We start from the raw sequence: 7,042 nt of genomic DNA on the forward strand, positions 1-7,042 counted from the left end.
TCCACAATTGGGTCACACCGAACAGTTACAGCTCAGGAACAGCCAGATGGAGAGGTGCACAGAGCAAGTCGTGGGGCCAGGTGAGGAGCATCACCACACACACTCCCAACACCTCCATTTCTTCACCAATCAGAAAGCTCCCCAGATGCTGTCCTTTTTGGGTTTTAGGGAGGTTTTGTTCCATAATCATGAATAATTGAGTCGGTGGCCGGTGGAATTGATTGGCTCTCCACCCCCTCTTTCCTCCCAGGAGAGGGGTTGGGGTGTGGGTTGAGGCTTCCAACCCTCTCATCACAAGGTTGGTTTCTGGGTGACTAGTTCCCATCTTTTGGTTACCAAGGGGCACTCTGAAAGTCACCTCATTAATATAACAAAAAAGACCTGTGTAGCTCTCAGCTCTTAGGAATTCCCAAGGGTTTTAGGAGCTCTGTGCCAGAAACAGGGATGAAAACCCAAAATATTTTTATTATACATCACAACATCGCATTAAAATAGCCTATTTATCTTTACATTCTTTATTAGTTAAGAAATTACAAATGTGTCCTCACCCCGCCCCCCTCATTAGCCCCTCCCCACCACTCATGCTTTCATCCCCCTGTTGTCCATGTCCATTGGTTTGGCTTATATGCATGCCAAGACGAAATACGCACTGGAGAAAAAACTCAAATGCCCCATTGTCTCCACAGCGGGAGTCACAGAGCAGAAGACAGAGCCCTCAGGAAAAGCAGCAGCAGCGCCACCACTCAGTAGACACGCTCGAACTCCGTCTGGTTGGGATTGGTGGGATTGCGGCTTTGGTTAGTGGAAGGCTGGGTGACCTGGCAGCCCTTGACGCGTGGTGGTGCCAGGTACTCGAACATGGATGTCTGGTGGGTGGAGAGCATGCCGCTGAGGTCTGAGGGCATGGGGTCAGACCAGAAGAAGTCATGGTTGAGGGCCTCGTTGCTGTCGATGCGCTGCGGAGGGTCCAGCACCAGTAACTTGTCGATGAGGTCCAGTGCATAGGGGTCGCGCACATAGGCCTTCAGCCGATCCTTCACCTTCCGCTTCTGGCCCTTCACTAGCTCCAGTTTCTCAAACAGCTCGTACTTGTGCACATTTGGCCACACCTCAGGGGTGATGGAGCCACAGAGCTGGCTGATGAGGGCAAGCTGGTGCTGCTCTGTGTTGCCCTGCATGATAGGGCTGCGGGTCCACATCTCCGCCATGATGCATCCAGCCCCCCACAGGTCAATGGGGGGGCCGTAGTCCCGCTCCCCGAGCAATAGCTCCGGGGGCCGGTACCAGAGTGTCACCACACGGTTGGTATAGCGGTTGGGCTGGCTGTTCTTGGCCAGACTGAAGGCCCTGGCCAGCCCAAAGTCTGCCAGTTTCAGGACCCCGTCTCGGGTGATGAGCACGTTGGCTGGCTTCAAGTCCCTGTGCAGGATCTTGTTCCTATGGATGTAGTACAGGCCATTGAGCAGCATCTGCATGACCTTCTTGATCTCAGACAGCGTGAACCTGACTAACACGTTGCTCAGCAGCCCTGCAAGGTCATGCTGGCAGAAGTCCAACACCAGGTATATACTGCCTTTGCGGCGGTTATAGGGGGAAGCTTTGGCTCGACAGATCTCAATCAAGTCGATCACGTTCTCATGTTTTAGAAGCTGGAGGATCTTGATTTCCCGCAAGGCCGTAATGGGGAACCCCTCCTTCTGGTTCTCCAGCAGGACTTTCTTCAGAGCCACCTTTTGGCCGGTCAGGCGATGCTTTGCCTTAAACACCTCCCCAAAAGTGCCTTGGCCGATCTTAGTGAGCACCTCATATTTGGTCACCTCATCACAAATAGGGGCACTCCACGGAGTCCTATTGCTTTGCCATGGCCGCCTCTGCCTCCAACTCGCCATGGGCGCCTCCAAAGCGCCACCGCTGCCTCCAAGGCTCCCCATGCCTCTGCAGCCGCTGCAGCCACAGCCTGCACCTCCACAGCAGCTCTTGCTCCGGGTCTCACCTCCGTGTTTCAGGCCAAAAGGATTGACTTTTAAACTGTGTTTTTCAGCCTGGCAGGTGTGGCAAAGGGTTGAGCATCGATCCATCATCCAGGAGGTCTCCAGATGAACTCCCCAGATTATGAATTCGATTCCCTGTATTAGGCACGCAGGGGCCCAAATCCCAATTCCAGGTGAAGGTAATGCAGGATCCAGGGAGACAGTATCCACTCCAGAGCTGGCTTTCAAATGCAGCCCACATCCTCTTGGGCCTGACTTTATACCCGGGCCATAGTAATCTCCTCATTGCCCATCCAATGCGATCTTGGGAGGAGGCCTCCTTAATCCTTTCACTTGGAGTAGGCCACATTTTAAAGCAAAGTAAAAAGGAAACTCCAGTCCTTAAGCAGATTAGGATGTTAAAAATAAAGGAGTGTGCTAAAAATACAGGAGTGAGTAAGTGAAACCACACAAATATTCAAAAAGTGAACCCACCCTAGACTAGCAGTAACTAATATCATTTTCTCAGAACCTGATAGATAATCAATCAGAGAAGAAAGTTAAATATGATGAAAGTTGGAATAACTGTAACAACTTTGATCACGTAACCTGCAATCACATAACAACTGGAAAATTCTCTTAAATATGTATGAAACATTTACAAAATCATATCAATATAAGACCACAAAATAAAGATCAATAACAATTCCACAGAATTAACATACTGAGAACCCTCTTGATCACAATCTTATAAAATTGAAAGGCAGCGATGAAAAGTCTTCCACTGGCCCCCTCCAGACTGCCTGGCTAAGTCACCATTTTCCTGACTTCTATTCTCATTATATTTTGCTCGGTGACTAATTTAGGGTGCATTCTTTGAAACTGTCAAAGCACTCTCATATTGACAAGTGTTTGTGTGTGTGTGTGTGTGTGTGTGTGTATGTGTGTGTATTTGGAAATCTATATACAAGACAAAGATAAGAGCTTGGAGAGAGGAAATGGATATGTGGGATAAAAGGGGTCAGTGAGTCAAAGGATGTCAGCGGGACTAGGAGGATGACACTGTTTAGAGAAAGAAATGGGCATGCAGAGGTGGGTCAGGAAAAGCACTAGGAGAATGCAGGGTGGGGGAGACTTTTTAATAAAATGTTCGAGTGCAGTTCAAAGAGCAGACTGTACCAGGACGGGACCTATCATTGGGGTCTATCTATGAAAATGGCTCAGGTTTTGATCACCACCTTGGTGCAACAAACATTTTACATAAAAGAAAAATCCATGAAAAAAAAAATGAAGATAACGCTGACTCTGATGGCCTGTGTGGGTTATAGGATGACAATATTATTTTTGGCTCATTATTAAACAATGTCTAAACTCTACCTCTTCATCCATTGTTCTAAGCTGAGAAGAAAGTCTTCCATTTTTCTATAAAGTTATATAAGTTCAAAGAACAAATCTGAATATTTTTAGTTATCCAGTTATCATTACGTTATCTGGCTTAGTTGCTGATTATCAGACGCCATACCTGAAATACATTTGAAAACACAGCATAAGAGCAGCGACAAAAATCCTACTAGTAAAATAATAACAGCTACCATTTTTTGAGCCTTTACTGTATCCCTGTCACTGTGTTAGGATTTAACATGAATTTCCTCACTTAATTATCAGAACAACCCGATGAGATAAGGCATTGGTAATCTTTTCATTTGGCAGATGAGAAAATAGAGGTTGAGAGAGACTAAGTAGCTGATAGGGAGAGAAGACAAAAGCCCTCAGATGAGCATGTCAAAGTGTTCAGACTCAGTCCACAAATACTGATTAAGGGAGATGAGAGGGGTCATTTTGAAGCAAGCTTGCAGGCTCACTCACTCAAGGTAAGTTCAAGAACAGAAAAGGGACAGAATACATGAACGCTGAATAAAATGTTTACACTCTTAAAACCAAATTTTACTTTGTGTGCACTTAATTAAAGCATTCCAACATTGTTGGGAGGAGAGTAATTCGTCCCAACTCATTTTGTAACTTTTGGAGCAAAGAAAGTTGTCAGGAACCGAATAAAGGGGGAAACATAATATTGCTGGAAAAACATTGAGCCAGCAATTCCACTCTTAGTTTACAGCAGCTTAATTCATAGTAGCCCAAAACTGGAAACAATCCAAATGTCCAATAAAAGAAGAATGGACAAACAAATTGTGATATGCTCATACAATGGAATACTATTCAACAATTAAAGTGGACAAACTACTAGAACACGCAACAACACAGATGAAACTAAAGATTATCCATGTGTGAAAGAGGCCAGATACAAAAGAATCATACACTGTATGATTCTATTTATCTCTATATATAAAAGCCTAGCAACCAAATTGCAAAACAACCAGAACAATGACCAGGAACTGCCCCCTGGTGGTCAGTGTGCTCCCACAGCGGGAGTGTCGCTGGGCCGACTGGGATCAGTAGTGCTCCCATAGCAGAAGCAGCCACGCAGAGGGCAGGTCCACAGTGGGCTGATCCCCCAAGGCCACACCCCTTCACCAGTGCATGAATCCGTGCACTGAGCCTCTAGTATTTATATAAGGTTCTATAACATATAAAAACTAGTCTGTGATAAAAGATATCAAAACAGTAATTGCTTCCAGGGTAGAAGGAAGCAGAAGGAAGTTTCTTTGATGGGTATAGTATATATAGTGAAAGGAATGAGAATTACATGGTTTCTCCATTTGTCAAAAAAAATTTGGGATTTTAGTTGTGATGTGTCTTGGTGTGGTCCTCTTTGGATTCCTTTTCTTTGGGGTTCCTGTGCTTCCTGGACTTGTGGGTCTATTTCTTTCACCAGGTAGGGGAGGTTTTCTGTCATTGTTTCTTCAAAAGGGTTTTTGGTGACTTGCTCTCTCTCTTCTTCTGGCACCACTATGGTTCGGATGTTGGTGTGCTTGGGGCTGTCCCAGAGGCTCCTTACACTATCTTCGTATTTTTGGATTCTTTTTTCATTTTGCTTTTCCGGTTGGGTGTTTTTTGCTTCTTCGTATTTCAAATAGTTGGCTTGATTCTTGCGATCTTCTAGTCTGCTGTTGGGGGTCTGTATAGTATCCTCCATTTCGGTTGGTGTATGCTTGATTTTCAGTTGGAAAATTTTATTTGTTTTCTTTGATGATATGCATGCTTTTCTGTAAATAGGTAATATATTTTTGGAGCAGAAATATGCGTAAATTGTTCTTCTTTTGAGTTTTATTTCACATGCAATCATTAAAACAAAAATTATAACATTATCTGATATTTAAGATAATGATTTTCAAAAGTGAGAAGAGTAAAGGGAACGAAATGCAACCAAGGTTTCTACTTTACTAAAAGTGGACTATGAGTCACATGTATACATATTTTAATAGAGCAACTTCAAAGAAAACTACACAAAACCATACACTCAAAAGCTCTACAATTAAATCAAGAAGGCCCCTAAACATTTTCAAATAACCCACAGAAAGGCAAGAAATCATAAACTGAGGAATGAGACACAGAAGAAGCAAACAGAAAACAAATAATACAATAGAAGACTTCAGCCTTAATATATCAATTACTTTAACTGTAAATGGTCTAAATACACCAATTAAAAAATAGAGATTACTCTTCAGTTGCCTAAGAAGAAGGAATGAATGATTTTGGCAATTTCCATCATACCAGCTATCACATTGTTCATTTAGAGGACTGGAATTCAAGTCTCTGTTTCGTTGTTACTGGTTAGGGATGCTGAACTATGTAGTTATCTGTACAACAGAGCTGATGGGATATGAGATAACATGCTCAGTACCTTGAATATATGTAAAGTGACACCACTATTAAGAGTGATATTACTGGACTGAAGCATGAAAGCAACTGGTAACTGTCCCTGCCCCATGACACCGGGGATCCTAAAGCAGTCCTAGTGTTCACTCACCCTCCTACCTCTCCCACCCTGGACCCCACTCACTTGGATGGGCTGCAGGCTTTACCAGTGTGGTGGCACATAGCTGTATGCTGGGGTCCTTTGGGTCCTGTATGTTGGCATGGAGACAGGGTGTGCCCCAATCGCGGTGTGCTGGGGTGCAGTCAGCAGGGTACCTGAGCACCAGAGAGAGAAGAGCAAAGCTGATGAGGCCATCCCAGGGCCCTGGGATGAAGAGGATAAGGCCATCGTCTTTCACACAGTTGCTCCCTGCCTGGGGCGCCACATCCCTGCCAGCTAATGACCGACCAGCCCTTCCCCACCTGGCCAGCTTTCATCTATCTCCTTAGGAAAAGCTTTTCTGATGCTCCAGGGCAGAGCCCATCCCTTGTCCAGTGGCCTCCTCTCTGCATGCTCCTGTCACTGCAGAAATACCTAACTGAGGGATAACTTGCTTATGTGGTTGTGCTTCCCACTAACCTAGCTGTTCCTAAGGGCAGGGCTCTGGTCGGAGCTATTGGTAACTGGTACCCAGTACCTGAACAAGCCTGGCACTGAGCAGCATTCAAAAGCTCCCTGATGTGATCTGGCGAATGAGAGGCCTCAACAACCATTTCCACTTGGGGCAGAATAAAATCCCAAACTCTTACCTCCCACCCACTGGACCCCTTCTACTCTCTTCCCTCAGAAGGTGACAGCTGATTCTTTAAAAGTTGGGACTCTAAAAATCAGGCATAGCCCTCTTGTCTTCTGGTCTCTTCTCTGGAGTATCAACTCCTCCTGACTTCCCCAGACCTGCTCATCCTCTGGCTTCTCTACCACCCCATCCTACAGGTCCCTGAGGGGGAGGTCTAATTTCTGGAGTAAGCTAGAAAAGGAGAACGGTCCTTCTGGACTCCTGCTTCTCCCATGCATTACAACTAATTATGAGACAGGTCCTTACACTCCTGTCTGCTAAGTAACATTCCCCATGCTCTCCTTCCTGGAGCCATTGCTGCCATCAGAGTCCTCATGTCATCATCTCTCCTCTGAACTACAGCCTCCCTCTGTCCTGCGTGCTTCGACCCCCCACATCTAATCCTGCCTCCACCCTGCAGCCAGAGGGGATGTTTCAAGCCCATCTCTCCTCTTCCTAAGCCCCTTCTCCGATACCTAT

At 45.5% G+C, this 7,042-nt stretch overlaps 1 pseudogene; it reads right to left on the minus strand.

Moving 5' to 3' along the window:
- Positions 1–743: 743 nt before the first annotated feature.
- On the minus strand, positions 744–1,863 carry LOC139018273 (cyclin-dependent kinase 9 pseudogene; annotated as a pseudogene).
- Positions 1,864–7,042: the final 5,179 nt, after the last annotated feature.

Source organism: Myotis yumanensis, unplaced genomic scaffold, assembly GCF_028538775.1.
Source record: "Myotis yumanensis isolate MYYU_CA2020_CCGP unplaced genomic scaffold, mMyoYum1.0.hap1 SCAF_10, whole genome shotgun sequence".
NCBI classification, from domain to species: Eukaryota; Metazoa; Chordata; class Mammalia; order Chiroptera; family Vespertilionidae; genus Myotis; species Myotis yumanensis.